The 17,523-nt window shown below is 39.5% G+C and overlaps 1 protein-coding gene across 2 annotated transcripts in view; it reads left to right on the forward strand.

The window, feature by feature from the left end:
- DENND2B (DENN domain containing 2B) overlaps positions 1-17,523 on the forward strand; it is a 183,802-nt gene that overhangs the window by 79,662 nt on the left and 86,617 nt on the right. The gene's annotated exons all lie outside the window — the stretch shown is intronic.

Below are 17,523 nucleotides of genomic sequence, written 5' to 3' on the forward strand. Positions count from 1 at the left end.
AAACTAACCTTAAGTCCCCAAGCCTGGCAATCCTGAGGGAATCAGTCTGTTTAGACTAGACCAGAAAACAAAGTGGGCTTGCAAATATGTGCATATTTACTTGTGGCTAAGAAACGCTATCCTAATAAAGTTCCAGTCCATCAGAAGGCTGTGATGCGACTGCACGCGGTGATGCAGATGCCTGTAAATAACAGATACCTTTCACTCATGAATTAGTAAAGTGAAATGGCAAGAAGGTTAGAGTCAGTTATTGTTCCCTTGTCCTTCAGTTTACACTGATCAAAGGCAGTCTTTTGAGGACAAGAAGTTTTCCTTGGGCAACTCTGCTTTGGAATATTGCTTTGGTACGCAAGTAAACAACTCACCTGCAGCCAACAAGTTCACATATCTGTGTCAGGAGGAGTCTTGCTCTCAGCCACAGCCTTTACAAAGTAATGCTGACTGATTCAGCCTGTGGCCTTCACACAGGACAAGCCTACCAGCTCCGCTCATTCTGAGACTGACAGTTGCAAAACCCTCACTTAAATCTGCAGTCCCACTAGGGCAGCCTTGGTATGCTTTGACTGGGAAAGTTTAGACAACCATCAGATTGAAGAACCTTTATGAATTAACTGTTTGAACACAGGAGCAAAGCTCTAGACTTTGGACGTCATCTCAGTGAGGTGAGCAGAATGCCACAAATACTATGCAGGGTGTTTCTTCAAATGCATGAAGTGTCTATTGACATACCTCTCTGTCCTTGCTGTAGCATTTTATTCAGCTCTCCAGGGGATTCTTGTACAGGTATATTGTCCTATTCTGTTTTGAGGGGCTGTTCTACACTACCTTACACAATAACATGCCAATGTCTTAATTTTTCTTGTTTTGGCTCAAAACAAGACTTTAACCTCATTATAAACAGCATAGAGGAGGAACATGCAAATAACTTGCACTGACCTTATGGATGGAGTGTCTGTACTGCAGTAATACCTTTATGCTAGGTATTGGACATAGAAACAAGGATGACACTCTTTGCTTTACCAAGTTCAACATGTAACTCTGTAAGGCATTAAGTAGGCTGCAGTAAAATGGGTCTGTGCCCAGAAAAGAACATTGTAGAGGAAAAAAGCAGTGGAAGTCCTATTTATTTGTTGGGCACTTTGGGATAGCAGTGTGGGTTGTACCAATGTAAATGAAATTACTTTGTCTGATCACTTTGTCCAGGCCAGGCAGCATCTGTTCTAGCCATACCCCACTGAGGATGCCAGACCTGATAAGCTGTACCAGGGTTACTCCTAGCTGACAGCAGTACAGCATGTGATAGGAGGGTTATATTGGGAAAACTTTGCTGTTTCAAATACATTCGTAAAGACTGTGATTCAGGTGAGTAGATCACAGAATTACAGTTTGATTTTATCCACTTGAAAATGAAATATCAAAGGCAAAAAGTCCTCTGGCAGCTACCAGGTAGAATAGCTGGCATAGACGGAGAGGTTCAGACAGAGAAATTGAGGAGAGTTGGCTTTGGTCCTAGCAGGGAGCTGTACATCAACTTGAAAGTGATGTTGAATACTGGCTTGGTTTGGCATACCTGCCATTGTATTCTGAACTTTTCCAACCACAAACAATGGAAAAGGGAAAATATAAACTAAATTCTGAGGTTTTCAGGATGGAAGCAATGGAAGAGATTTTTTTTTTAACAGTTTATTTCTTTTCTGTTTTTATTTAAGGGAAAATCTCTTTTTGATGACACATCTCTGTTTTGTGTTTAAACACTCTGGGTTTGTTCTCAGTTTTGGTTGTCTTTCCATAATTCATGCACATATGGCTGCCTCTGCATTGCCTTCTGTATCTCATAACTTATTTCTCTGTTTCAGCTCTCTGCCACACCTTTCCACTTATCTACATGTATTATTGAATCACAATAATTCCAGGCAATTTTCCTGACTTGGATGAAATGCTTTCATCCTGATTAGCAAGGGATAGGTTGACCTACAAAGTAGCAGTGAATTAATAATCAAGAGCCTTAGGTAGAACCCTGACCCTAGTCCTGTCTCTGCTAGTGACCTCCTTTGTGGCATTGTCACACACTTCCCATGTCTAAATCTTTCATTAGGTTGATTTGCCTTTCTTCCTTCTGGTGCTGTTCTCCTTTCACTTTTTAAATTGTGCAGTCAACTAAAGAGTTAGATAACCAGCATCCATTCTAGTGTCTTTATTAGGCATATTATGCTGCATTAAAGCCCAGCAGAAATTGACTCGATATCCGGGTATGCTTCCCAGTTTGTGTGTTTGGCATCTCTTAGTACAAAACAGTAAAAACAAAGTGGGGGGGAGGGCAGCTAGAGGAATTTCTAGAGAGATATTCATATGTGGATATTAAAACCAGATTCCTAATGAAATCTGGCATTCTCAAGTTGTTTGTCATCCTTCCATCAGAGCAGACAGATTGGTGCTGGGAACTTGGGTCTAGACTTTAGCAAATTTTTGACCTACTCTTTTGTTTTAAAATCTTTTTCATTCTGAATAGCTTAGAAAGTACTGTGGGATACTAAGTTATTGGATAATAACTGTCAAATAAACTGTCTTTCCTTATCATCACCATCTGTTTTGATTAGAATTCATCAGGGCAAGATTTTCAAAGTACAAGTATGGACCTGAAGCTAAGGAAAATCTTTGAGTTGCACTTGTGTGACAAGTGAGAAGATGAATAGGTTGTCATGCACCAGTTCTCCAGCCATTATTTTGCCTTATGTAATCTTCTTCACCTGTCTTTGTGAAACCCTGTAAGAGGATGTTATTTGAGTCAACCATGAGGATTCTTCCTTTTAGTCAGACTGTAAATCAGTGGAGCAAGTGCTGGCATAATAAAAGTTTAAGGCTTGCAGGATTTATTGCAAACGTGTTCAAAGATTCACTTAAACTGAACAGTCATTGTCTCTGTTTAGTGTGGGCTTTGACTGGAGATTTGGAAATCTGCAAATGTGCTTTCCCTATAACTTGTGGGAGTAGAGATTCAATAAGTCCTGATACTGGCATAACACAGGTGTATTAGTCTCCTGGTGGCTAAGACATCTTTTTAGTGTTATTGTCTTGTCAGTCCTAGTTTTGGTGGGGTTTATTGTTGCAAGACTGTTCGGTTGGACTCAATGGATGATCTTAAAGGTCTTTTCCAACTTAAATGATTCTATGATACTAAGACACAACGTGTGTTTCAGTAATACAGTGTCGCCATCTGGTTCAACCTTTTGTGATTCCTTACGGGTCAGAAGCAAAGGTCAGTAAAGTCTATGGAAGTCTTTCTGATTACTTTGGCTGTGAATCAGACCCTTGTAGATCATGGATTTAAATTTTACTAATAAAAATTTTCAGTGGAAAGGAGGTGCTTAAAGTAAACGTCTATACAACTGCATGCTTTGCAAGCTTCAGGATTCTTGCAGTAACTAAGACTCTCTTGTGGATCCACTGGCATGAGGCACCACAACCATTTTTCCACCAGAGTTGTGCTAATGGCAGTTTAAAAAATGAGGGAGAGACAGAGCAGACTGAGGACATTATTCAGGAGGATAACCGTGAGTTTCACCTGAGAAATTGGTTTGAGATTGACAGGTTTCTGCTGTGACCACAACAGGGGAAAACCGTCGGAACTGAAGAAAGTGAAGTGATTTAAATAAACATCCACACTAATGCATTCTTTCTGAAATTATCTGAAGTTCATTCACCACTCGTTACAAATGGAGACTTTTGTGTGTCTTAGGTGAGACAAACTTGTCTGTGCTCTGAATATGAAGATATTGTAGAAAGATGACAAGGGTGGTCGAAGGTATGGAACATTTTCACTACAAGACAAGAACAGATTGACTGGGACTCTTCATCCTGGAAAGGAAATGAGTGGAGGGGAAGAAGGAGTAATAGAAGTCTCTGAAATGATGTATGGAACAGAGACAGTAAATAGGGAAAAAATCTCTTTTCATTTAAGAACTAATATGAATCAAATGAAACAAGAAGACGACAGGTTGAAAATTGTTGAGAAGAAGGTACTTCCCTGCAGCATGTTTTTAAACTATGGAACTTACTGCTACAGGATGTTGCAATCAGACAAATTCATGGAAGAAAAATCTACCAAAGGCTTTTAGCCACAGAAGCAAAATCTGTGTGTCAATAGACTGTTAAGCTGTTTAAGTAGCACTGCATGCTCATCTTGTTCTTACTCTCTTCTCTAGGCACCTGCTAACTGTCACAGTAAGTGACAGAGCCTGGACTAGGGAAGCTCTTTGGTCCAGGCCAGTGGGGACATTCTGATGTTGTCTGGAACAAGACTCAATTACAGGAAAAGAGTATTAGAGGGTTTGCAAAAGGATTGTTATACTTACGAAATGAGACTTTTTGGCTTTCGGTGAACTTCAAGGACACAACTTTAATCCCTCCTTATGAGTCACTGAGGTGAACGCCAAGGAACAGGAGGTTAGGAAAGCACCTTATGTGTAGCTGAAAGTGACTTCTTACCAATTCTGGTGGGAAGCAGCTCTGCGAAATCCTATTAACTCTTCAGCAGGAGACAAAGGAGCCCATAGCATGCTTGCAATTAGTGCTCGACCCTTTTGCATCAAATGGCTACTTGGTTTGACTGCACTGTACTTAAGAGGATCAGTGTAACTCTGAGGAAACCTTAAGAGAATAGAAGTCAAAGAAAAGGCATAGCAGGTTTGTAGCTCTCTCCCCACAATGTGGCTTGCTTTCCCTTAGCAAATGTTTCAATATTTATCCAGAGTCTTTGTGTTTTATACAGAAACTTTATTTGAATTAATGAATTAATTTATAAAGTATTTGTCCTAATCTTGTATTTGGTCCAGTGCAAATGTAAATGGCACTACCAACTCTGACTTAAAAATCACTTCAATGCTATACTGTATTAAAATAGGCCTATAGTTCTGTTTATGAGGTCACGTTCTATTTAACAAAATACAGGTTTCAATCTTGTATTCTGCTTAGTCTAACAGAGAAAGGGAGAAAAAAATTCTTAACAAAATAATTATATATTAATGTATCATTATATCTTAAAATTTCAACTTGGTTTGAGATGCTAGATGTGACAAGCACCAGTTCAGAGCTGAAAAATATTTAAAGTAAGTGTGGCTGCATAACTTCGTAAATCATTGCTAATGTCTTCACCTTTGGCTAATATGCCATTTCTTAACTTGGGATCTCAAGGCATATTTTATACACTTAACTTTAGCCTTCTCACCTGCTGCAGTGTACTACTAGAGTACAGGAAGTGTTTGTTTCTAGAGAAGCCCATCGATTTACAGGTTTTTTTTATCTGAGGGTATTGCATGAGGCATAAGTAATTTCAGAATTTGGAGATACAGATTTCTTCCAATGTATTTGTGAGTAAGTGGTAGAATTTCCCTTTACCTCCAACATTTTCTGTGGTGCGGGCTGTGCCTGACCTATGAGTCCCATCTTGCGAGCTGGATGCAGAGCTAGAAATAGTAGAACTGTGCTCCTGCTAGGCAGTATTGCCCTGATACAGGCAGTGTTGGAATGAGAAAGAGAATAAATGTTATAGACGCCTTTTTACTATAGGATAGGATTTAAAAATAAATTATCTAATTAAAAATATTTAAAAATTTGGCCATATCCTCCTTCTATAAGTACACAATATATCTCTGCAAGGAAGATTACTTAGACATTTGTTTGATGTACTTTCTCAATTAATAGCTTTTGACTAAATTTCTGTTAATCTGGAAAAAAATTATAGACATAAATATCTATTTTTGTAAATGGAATACTTAATGTAGACAAAAATATGAAGATATTTTGATTAATTAAGCAATACATGCACTTTACAAGATATATAAGAATAATGTCATTACAGCTATTCTCAATTTCTTCAAAAGCAAGGCGATTGTCCTCTAATTTCTTACAGAACAATATAAAGTCTATTCCGTGTAAAGCACATTTAAAATGTGTGCATATGAGTTTCACAAATCAACATGTAGGAGTGAGCTTTGGAAACCTTAAGCACATTTATATACCATTTACAGCGAACAAAATCAAGTTCACTGCAAGCAAGTGTTTTACTAGCATGGTAGTTTTAGTAGTATTATAGAGGGACTGCCATAATGAGCTAGAACAGACATCTTTTTAGTTTAATGTCACCAGGCTTGATTTGGGAAGACAGCCAAAGCAGAAACCGATCCTGGTTCCAGTTGCACAAAAGGACTCTGTGGCTGTTTGTATGAGGAAAACTGTCACCAGAATCATGTGAGTTTCGATGTGGATTGGATTTTGTGATGTGGGCTGTGGTCTTTTCACCCAATCTGCACAGGCAAGGTGTCATTCTCACCAAATTGAGAACATTCTCCAAGTTGAGCAATCATGATTTAATGACATGATAAACTGAGGGTACTGATGTCAGTGTGTCGTATAGCAAGGCATCAGAAATTTGTGCTAGCAAAGGATTGCATCTGCAAATTACTGTGAGCACAAAGTTGCAAGTTGTTAAGTTCGTAGTCTAATAATGTTGATAAAACTTTTCCTTTCTGAATACTTTTAGTTGGATCTTTGAATCAAATATACTCTTGCTTGATTAAAACTGAAATCCGATCTCTGAGTTGCATCTCTCATTGCCTGGAAAGAACTGAGATGGTTGCCCACAAACCTCTAAAAATAGGCTTTGGTTTTTATCTCCCAGCAGTGTGTGAGGCCATTCCTGCTGTCACCGGCAATTTGTCAGCCCCATTAGTCTAATATGTGCTGAGATATGTTTGCACTGGCTTTGTGGCTCAGACCTTCTTCAGAATTTAAGTTTATGGGACAGAATTTTAATTGGCAAGAGCTAGCTTACCTCCAGTAAAGGCAATGCAGATGCACCACATAAACCAAATGACTAACTGGACTAATTTAACTCTAGAGGTACCTAAGGAGTGTTTCAGCTGAATTTTTTATAATTCTTTAAAAAATCAAAGAAAATAATGACTTAATTTCCTAACCATGGGGTAGTGTTACGTCCAGCTTTACCATGAGTCCAGGATTATTCGCTGTTGTTACTCGTAGGTAAAACCACTGTTGTAAATTCAGGGCGAAGGCTCCTCAGGCCGATGCATTCACTTGCTGATAACTAAACCAGAGGCCAGATCTGGACCTGCTTCCCCATGGCCTTGGCTTCTGCAGAGCCATCACCAGCCATGTAGAGGGGAGGCCAGATGCTCCTCTCTCACGTGGTCTGTGCTTGCTTCTTGCTTTGGGGTGTTACAGGTGACTGCAGGAGGTGTAAGGCTGGGGAGGACTGATTCACACTATGGGCAGAGCCCATCAGAGTCCTGGAGCAGTATTCTTCTACTCGGCTTCCAGTATCCACCCTGATTCTTTTGTTTGGGGAACTGGTAAATAATCACTGCATTTGTGTAAGCAAACAAAGTATCTCTTGTTTGTTTTAACGGCAGTGGTCTTGATGTTTGAGCATGACAGAAAACAGCAGAGCTGGGCTGTGTAGAGGTATTGCTTGGGTTGGTTACTAGGAGAAGTGTTGCTTAGGGTTGGATACCTGTCTCCATCATGCACATATGTCCATGTGCACACATCAAGGTCTTGTGCTTTATTACTGCGTTTCTCTGATGAAGGCAGAAACAGTAAGTGCTTTAAGAAGAATCTTAGTTAAAGGAAGACTTCATGTCTGTGTTTTAGCCTTAAAAACCTGAGATGTACAGTCACTTCCAAAATTCATTCAGTTTTACAGCAAATAGATTAATTTATTTATTTTTAAGTAAAATTAATTCTTGGTCCACATTAATAAACCCAACTGAAATACTTTGTTTCCTTTGAAGAAAGGTTTATGTAGTTGTGGCCTGGGCAGAGGATGAGAAATAGGAACTGAGACCTTGAGAATTCTTAAATAAAAGAATGTGCAGGTATGTCTGGTGTTGGGGTTACGCAGTGCTCTGCTGCTGTCAGCGCTGGAGCGTGGGTGGCAGAGGCAGTTGTTTGCTCTGCTGGCTTGTCCTGGGCTTGCTCTATTCTGTCTCCTTTCCACGGTAAGTTTTTAATTTCAAAGGTTTTTTCTTTTTCATTTCACCTCATGTCAGGAGGAAAAACGGTCTGTATAGGGAGAAGTGTTGCCTTCAGAGAGGCAAAGCCTGTGCAGTACTTTTCTCTCATTTAGAAACATCAGTTCATGGATCTGACTGTAGTGCCTTTTGCTTGCTGTTACCTGATATGCAACAGTATGATTTTAACTTAATTTGTATAATTTCAATCCTTCTGCTGTTGTAACTCCCCACCCCTAATAAAAGAAAAATCCAAACCGAACCAGTGCCCTTCAGCTCTTTGTTAAACTGTACATTCTGTCCAAATTTATTGTCAGGTCATTCATCCAGATGCGATCCAGTCTGCTAGCACTGACAAATGAATTATCTTGCAACTAATGCAGAAGAGCTGTGTTCACGTCTGGCACTGGGTGCCTCAGGGGGCAGATAAGGCAAGCCCAGAGAGCAGTTCCCTCACCATTACCGTGACAGAGCGTGGTGAGGGTGATAACTCTGCATCCACCACGATGGAACCCTGATCCTACTGTGAGAAAAATGTTAATAGAATAGTAAGAGAAACAAAATGTAATTTTTTGTATTTATGTATTTCATGTAAATATAAATTTAAAGACTATGATACTTATCACACATCCTGAGTTTTCTGAATGGAGAGCATCATGAAGAAAGCAATAACTTGGAAATCAAAGGATGCATCTTCAGCTCCCTGTGTTGTTCTAAAACAATGAGGTTTTGATATTTTTTGAAACTCTAAGGTGCACAATTTTCCCACTAATTATTATGTGTGATTGCCATTGTCTTAGCACAATTATGGTAAAGTATTCTCTAACCTCTTACTCCACATATGTGGACAGTGTTGCTGCGAGTGATAGCAAAGCTGCTTCTTTCCCTTTTGTGGATGGCTGCATTTCAGCTACAGGTGAAAGGCTCTCTCTGCATGGGCTCTACAGTTAGTTGCATGGTTTAAAGGAGTCTCCATAAAACATTGGTTATAGATAGCTATACTATTCTCCACACTTGGATAAAATTTTCTATGCGGATGATGTTCCCACCCATGCTTAATAGAAAGTTTAGTGGGATGTTTGGATGCCAGTTCAATTTGTGTTATAATGATATGCTGTGGGAAAAAATGCTGGTGTGTTTGCTGCTGCCTCAACTGTGTGCTGAAATACTTACCAAAACAGCCAACTGAGAGTGGTGTGTCTCAGTGAAAACCTTTCTCTGGAGGAGACAAGCAGGTGTTAGATGCAGAAACCAGCAACAGAGAAGGCAGCAGGTCTAGAAGTGGTTGATGGTTTTGCACAACTTTAGGGAGCTTTGTGCATGGTTTGGTAGGTTAGTGGTTGCTATTTCATGCATATTTGTGTACAAGTTCTTGTTTTCAAGGGACTCTGGTGGAGGAGGAGCGAGACCATCTTGGAAAGGAGACCGAGCTACGTATGCCTAAAGCAGGGAGCCAAGCCTTCATTTTATACATTTTAAAATAAAAGCTTCTTTTGCTCCATCAGCTGTGGGGTAGCCTGGGTTAACACAGCTCCCAGTTTTCCCAGTCAGAGCAGCCCCCAGGGACTTTGTTAGAGCATCAAGAGGCCAGTGGTGTGAGTTCAGGTAATGTGCTCTTGACATGTCTCTGCCTTTCCCGGCTGCCTGCGCCAGGCGGTAGATGAGGCAGGGCCGGGATCACTCGCCTCCACTGTGGGAGGGCTCCTGGCACCTGTGTGTGGCTTAAGGCAATGAGATGCTCCGCACTGAACTGCTGAGATGTATTTTCCTGCCAAAAGTATTTGCCTGCTGCTCAGAAATACTAGTGAGAATCTTTTAAGCTCTTTATGAATTTGTGAAACGAACCCCGCAGAAAATGTTTGTTACTTTAAAAAAGAATCAAGTTTTAATATTTTGACAGTGAGCTTGAGAATAGGAAGAATAGTGGTTCAATAACATTCTGCTAAGAGTAAGCAATATGCTAAGTTATTGGAGATGAGACACTGGGCTGTTTTGTTTTTTTTTAAACCATTGAGATTTAGAAAACAATACATGCAAGCTTCAGCCAAACAACTGTGAAAACTGAGTAACTGATGTGAAATCTGTTAGCAAGTATTGTACTGCTTTAAAAGCAGAAACAACTTGAACTGTGCATCTGACAAATTTTCAGCAGGTCAGTTCCCAGCAGTGCAAAGTTACATTTGGTTCAGAAAGGAATAAAAGCTGTTATTTACCCTGTGAGGTTGGAGGTGCGTTTGGGACCCAGAGCTCTGACAGCACAAATCTGAACTGGGCCATGGGAGGTGGGAAGGTGCCTACTGTCATCAAGGACAGAAGCATCATCAGTGGGAACAAGTCAAAGTGCTGATTCAAATGACCCTGAAACTGGGAAGAGCTTGAATACAGGGTTTGACTTTTTTGCTGTCCTTTATCTGGGTAAGCGGCATCGGTGGGGTGCTGATTACCGATGGTCTGAGGCATAATGTTCCCCTCCCTCACCCTGCTCAGCAGTGACCTTGGGGCGGTGAATCAGGGGGCGTACTGAAATCTCTTGATATCTCTTTAGCAGGACTGCAGAAATATTCTTGTAAACACAGTGGTCTAGAGACAGAAGAATGGTTTGTAAGATGAGGTAACAGCTTCTAATTAGATCAAGAGATAGAATTGAAGAAATGGACCTACTTTTGGATACATCCTTTGGGCTTTCTCAAACAATTGATGGTGGGGAGCAGGGAATTTTGCTATTCCATTTCTATTGTTGGCTGTTTTGTTTCACTTTAATTTTGGATGTCCATTCAGGAAGAAGCATTACTTACTTTACATGCACTTTTCAGTCAAAAAATCACTTTTTCTTAGATGGAAGTTGTGTTAATATATCCCTCCCATTTGCAAAGGTTTTTAAGGAAAAAAAAAAAAAGCCTAAAATTTTGATTGCATCTTGCTTCACGCAGCTTCAGATCAAGTTTGCTTTATTATTACTTGGAGGCTGCAGGAATGTACTTTGGCAAATTTCTTCCCATTGTAATTTAATTTTCATGGCACTTTGAATGCTTTATGCTTTTATATGCAGCAAAACATACATCATCATTAAAATTACCTTTTCTCTTCTATTAAGGTTTATATTTGCTAAAACCACTGGAAACTAACCAAAAAAGTGAAAAGTAACAAGTCTCTTAAAAAGCAGAAAGTTGTAGCTGATAGCTTAGATTAAAAGTGGATTTTTCAATGCAACTGTGTTCTGTTCCAGTACGAACAGTACTTAGACTAACACTGGTATCTTTATTTGTTTAATCACTATATTTACATTAGCGTACTCAGTAGTACTAAGACCTGAACTAAACTGTTATATACTTTTGCAGAAAATTGTTAACAACAGCATGGTTTTGGAAATGTTTCTGATGTCCTTCTAGTGCTCCCACTGGAGCTATTGAACAACAGGCAGCAAGGTGCCGGCATCTTATAGGATGAACTTCAGTATTGAAAGCACAACTAAATATAACAATTGTAAAAGTTACGATGTTCCTAATAGTCAAATATCACTGTTTAAAAAAAAAAATATTTATTTATTGAGCTAATTCATAAATTTCTATTGTAGTCAATGGGAACATCAGTTCCTCTGACAACCTGACTGCTTTTTTTTGGGAGCCTAAATATCTTCCAAGTTTGTCATTATCCAGAGATGGGAATGTTGTCCAGAGTGCCCAGATGTTACTCTTGAAGCACTTTGTTAAAGCAATATAGAAAAGAGTTAAGCAGAGGGGGGAAAAAAAAAAGAAAATATTTTATGATTGTCATATTAATGATGAGCTTCAATGCATAAGTGTGTTAATATTTTATTATGAGGAAGCTGTACAAAAACCCTGGACTAAATCAAAAGGATTCATTTGTTTTCTTCTATCCTTAGCTATAGAAAGAAAATGTTACAATTGCAAAGCAAGGTAACTTCTTCAGCGTAGGCTGTCCACAATACTGTGGCTGTACAGTGAGTACACCTTTATGACAAACAATTAATAGCAGCTAATAGATGGAAATGGTCTTTTGCATTTTGGATTCATAGAGTAAGCCCATTTTGCTTCAGAATTTCTCAGAAGTAATCTTTTTTCCAGATAACAATGTAACTATTTGAACTGTGAAAACAGACTCCATTGCAGTGGCAGTAGCGTAGAAGCGCTTTGTGTTTCAAATCCTGATAGCAAAACCTCGGAAGGTTTTTTCAGCTAATGCTGGCAGGCAGGTGGACTGCTGGTACAGGGGACGTCTGTGGATTGGGATGGGGTGGTATTGACGATGTTCAGGTATGGGTAGTGTTGGTTAATCCTCCTGGTATTACCACGTAGGTAACTCCAGTTGACTCACCTTTTTTTGTGTGCAGTGGGATGCTTACCAGGGGAAGCATCTGTATGGCTGAGGCCATAAGAGGACTTGTCAGTACAGGCAATTGAACAAATGCCCAGTAATCAGACTGGTCTCACGTGAAACCTCTACCCCCTTGATTTGCTGCTGATCTGGAAAACCACTTTATGTCAGCATAGGCAAACAGGGGAGATGGCAGATAGCCTGTGTCCGTCTGAAACTGTTGGCAGAGAGCGTTTTAATGTGGATTTTTAACCTCTCCCTCTCCTGTCAAACAGTACCGTCACCCATGTGGGCTTCAAGATATATATTGAGTCTGGTGGGCTTGTTCTCTGTGTCTGTGTGCATGTGGTTTGGTACCTGATACAGCTTCTATGATTTCTTTAGCAACAGGCAGCTGGATTGCCTCTGTTCAGAGGTTCAGGAATGAATGGTAAACTGTTGCTTCCTGCAACTTTAAAATAAAAACCGAAACAAACCAAGATTTTTTCCAAGCCATGGGCAACTAGGAGGAAACTTCTGGCTTGCCAGATTTCACCTGTCCCTTCAAAGTCAGCATGTCAGATTGCAGAGAAAGGCTTTGCTACTGTTAGTTTTGTTAAACATTAATGCATGTTTCCTCCCTTTAAGCATACAAAGGGACAGAGGCTTGACAAACGCACTCAGACAGTGTGTCATTTGTTGCTTGACAAGCGAAGCAGGCAGCATTCAGGAAGCACAGAGGCTACGGCAGGGCACAAAGGACTGAGAACAGAATTCCTCCGTCTCTGTTTTGCATCTTTCCAGGACGGAAGAGCTGCTGAGTAAGTCTGGGATCAGTGGGCTGAAGCAGTCACTGTGATGGATAGTTATGTGCTTGTCAGAGGCATGACAGGAGGAAACTAAACAAAGCAGAGGTGAAGAGCATGAGCACTGAACTCTGAAGAGCTATAGCACTGAACTCTTTAATGTCCTTTCCTATAACCAGTTTTGCAGCAGATGGGCTTTCTACTTGTAGGCAGGAGCTCGACACTAGCCTTCTGCTTACTAAAGATATCGGCAGGAGTAGCTTCAATTTCCAGAGTTTGTTGCTCTGGTATAGGACAAGGGACTTCATGGGACTAAAACTCGTTTTTACAGCCCCTCTCTTCTCCTCTTCCCCCTACCGCTCTTGCCCTCAGACAGAACCTAATTTCTCTGCCTGGCTAAATGCATGTTTCTTGTCTAGTCTGATGAGATTCCATTTTTTCCTCTTTAATTCTTAAAGGTGTTTTTTTTTTAAGTTATGCAGCAGTATTCATACCCATGCATTCTGCCACTGCTCTCTTTCGCCTCCCGATAAACCCATGGATGACAGTATGTGTGAGGAATGACACCCTTTTTTTCTGGCATACTTGGGGTGCATACTTTGGACATATTAAACTAAATTTAGTTTTAATGTACAGAAAGTGTTAGTCCATTAGGGAGAGGCAATACTTATTTATACCCAGGCTGAATGTGGCTTACAATTACTGTGCTTTTCTAAATGCTGGCCAACTGCTGAGAAAGAAACCCGGCATTAAATGCAGTGCTGCTGGCACACTTTTTTCTGTTTTGTTGGTTTTGATGCCTGGTTTCAGTTGTTTTTTTTTAATATGTTTTCTAAGAAACTTACTTTCTGGGGTATGAGACAGCTTGAGGTTTTTTTCCACTTAATAAATAGCAGAAGTCTTATGGGTTTGTACTTTTCAAGAAAAAATCAGTATTGTGGGCCAGACTGTGGGTCTGAGGGATGTAACTTAGGATCAGAATCTGGACTTCGATTTGTTGCTACAAATATTCATTAGCTGAGAGTCCATGGATTACTGCGAGGAGTTTGTTGTCAGTTTTTGTAGTCTTTAGAGAGCAAATATTTTCACAGCTGATGAGCTTATAAACGTTGCTAGTTGCTTTTTCTTGCTGCCTTAAACACAGATGTTGGTATTGCCTCATTTGCTCCATAACATTTTCATTTTCTTGATGCTTTGCCTGATGCTATCTATGTATCTTCCTGTAGGGACATGAGGTTTATTTTTGTCTCTGTCCTGAAAGGAAAGGATGGGTGATAGAAGAAATGTCTACTTGCTTTTAGTTGCTCGAAGTTAAAGTTTAATTGCTCTAAATTAAGTAAAACTTGCAGTTCCTTATTACTGTGCAGGATTCCTGTTGCATATCAGTGGTAGCAAAACGTTTTTGTCCTCAGGGTTATAATACATGCAAATTCCCACATAAGATGTGAAACGTAAAAATGTATTGGCTAGCTCCTTATAAAACCTAACAGGCCAACAGAAAAGCGTAAAACTAAATCCACAGTTTTATAAGAAGCTAAGGCCTCATGAGAATAAAATGTTTATAAAGTATATATAAATCCCCCAGATATTATCCTGATTCCAAATTTAGGCTTGAGATCTCACAGCTTTTGTAGGTCTCAGAAGCTCATTTCAGCTGGGTGAGTAATGAACACGTTTATGTTACCCTTGATCATGGTGAAGAAAGTGATGGGGAGTGTCTCTCCCTGATCTAACTCTGCTCCTGTTGACAGTTATGGTCAGTAAAAATCAGAGAGAAGCCAATGTCTGAATCTTTTGGAAAGTTTCCTTAGTTCTTTAGATCATGTTTTTGAATATTGGTGTGCACAGTGCTTGAGCATTGGCTGATCACTCTTTTGTTAATATTCTGTGAAACTGAATTAGGGCCAAATGTAGCCTTTGGTCAAGTGAAATTTGGCCTTGTCTGGATTCTTAGGTAAATAAGTATGATAGCAATAAGCATTGCAAGTCATAGCTTGGCTGTTTTTTTTTTTAATTATTTTAATTTTTTTCTTTTTCCGTTTATGTGTGTCTGCCAACAGATTGGGGAATAAATAGATCTAAGATTTTTTTCAAAGCTATGTTCAACTCAAAAAACCTCCAACAACTCTTGGCTGGCAAAGTCTTTCACATGACACTCAATTGTGGGTATGCCCAACATATTTCCTTATTTTCCTGGCTTGTTTAGCTAAACAAAGTAGAATGAAGCATACAGTAACCAGTCATATATAGTACTCTAATTTAATTTTCAGTGCAAATGTTATTTAAGTGCACCAGGTCAATGCCTTAAATCTTCCTATAACAACAAGTTTTGTATCAGTTTGCATCTTTAGCAACTCTTGGTTTGTGCTGACATAAGCCAGAAGAAAATCAAGCCCTAGTTCATAGCTATTTAAAGACAGTGAATGAAAAAGGGCCATTAGTGAAATGGAAAGAAAATTCTCTCTTAAATTCAAGCAAAGTATTCAGTCTTCTTAATCTAACAAATCTATGCACACTGTAACGTGTACCAAGGGTCATGTTTGTCTGTCATAGCTGGAATTTATTTTGCATTCCATAACGTCAGAGCCACTAAAGAAAATTATGATGATAAGAGAGGCCAGGGTTGTAAACCTTCACATCTTTCCTCCTTCACAGGCAGGATGCAGCCTCCAAAGATGAGACACGTTGTATACTCAATTAACATGTACAGGGTAGGCTCTTAATGTGTATTTTATGTTCTTCCACATACAGTTATGTTCCTTTCCTCCTCTCACCATAGCATCTGTAGAACGTAGAGTGTATCTGTGAATGTCAGGTGGTGCTGCTGTAGTCTGTTGTATAGGTTTGGATGGGTTGTATATGATGGTATGAGGGGTCTCAGCTCATAACTTACAGGTCAGTGTAAGTCGTGGCAGGCAGTGGCACCTTCTGAAATCCTGTTTGTACCCCTGGTCTGTCCTGATACCAAAACTGTGCTGCTGTTTCTTCTGAACGTACGAAGTATTACATATCACTTGAGTATGTATTTCTGGTATTTGAGAAAGTAGCAAGTGTCCATGTGTTTCCCTCTCCCTTGCTTTAGCACCTCCACGAGTCATGTTTAACTTATCAACTGGTTCTTATCTTTTCTGCTTTTTCAGGTGCTGAAAAAAAATCCTGCATCTAATTTTGTTCTTGCAGTTGTTCACATAAAAGTCATGTGTTGTGAGAGATATTACTGGTGCTCCCTTCTATAAAGTCTGTTATGAATGTTGGCCTTGTTCTTAAAAAAAGAAAAAAAGTGTAACTTTTGTTAGGAAAACTGTTTTGGCTATCTTCAAGGGTTGCAATGAATGTCAACATATGGGTGAGAGACAGACAACTGTTGGGGTGCCAATTGCATAACTAAGTGACTGGGAAGTTCACAGAGGAAGGTAATACCCTTTACTGTGTTGGGAAAATAGTCCAAGTTTTAGGCACAGAGATCTTTGGAGATCTAGACAGGTGGAAATCCACTCTTCTAAGGGACAAAGGAGAGAAGGTAAAACTTACAAAAAGAAGGTAAAGATGAAGAACAAGGGTGTGTTTCTCTAGTGTTATCATTGCAAGAGTAATACAGTAACAAACAAAATGCCGTCAGACTGCTTCGTCTGTATTATAGAGACATGTATAAAAAGTGCACTTCAGAGGACAGATAAGCTTTCTTAGAGTTGTGTAACCTGGAGCGTGCTGATTGTATGCCGTTATTTCAGCTTTTTGCTTACAGATAATTTTGCACAAAGTTGAACGGAGTTGCTGCAGTTGTCTTGATGACAGGATGGTCAGAGATGAGACCCCCTCAGAGACCTGAGCATTCTCTAGATAAAGTTTAAAATCAGAACTACTTCTCCTTTTCCCCTGCCTCAGCCATATTACTTGTGAACTACCTTCATAACGTATGAGCTTCAAGTGCATGGCAGTCAGGCAGAGTTGTGTCGGTTAGGCTGTATTCAGACAGTGCTGATGTTGAGGTTGTTCTGGATTCACAGAGATAATGCAGGAGCTTCTATTCTGCTGGGATTTTAAAATGTATTTAATTTATTTTTATTTTATTGCATTTTATTTTTATTTTATTTTAATTTTATTTTAATGTCTATTAGATTTTATTTCCTATGCAGTGCAGTAACTCCAGAAGCAGCACAGACATTTTCAGATCTTTTCAGCCTCTTTGGTGTTATCCTGTTGTGACATACTGTATTTTCTCCAGATGTCTCAGGCCTCAAACTTGCTGGATTGTGATAGTAGTAGTTGAAATGATGACAGAAATTAAGAATGCCTGTTTTATAGCAGAGAGATGGATAATGGCTTTCAGTTTTATAACCTGTTCTTCTAGGATGCTTTCTCACTGTGTTACATAA

This window comes from Nyctibius grandis, chromosome 4 (genome assembly GCF_013368605.1).
Source record: "Nyctibius grandis isolate bNycGra1 chromosome 4, bNycGra1.pri, whole genome shotgun sequence".
Classification (NCBI taxonomy): domain Eukaryota; kingdom Metazoa; phylum Chordata; class Aves; order Nyctibiiformes; family Nyctibiidae; genus Nyctibius; species Nyctibius grandis.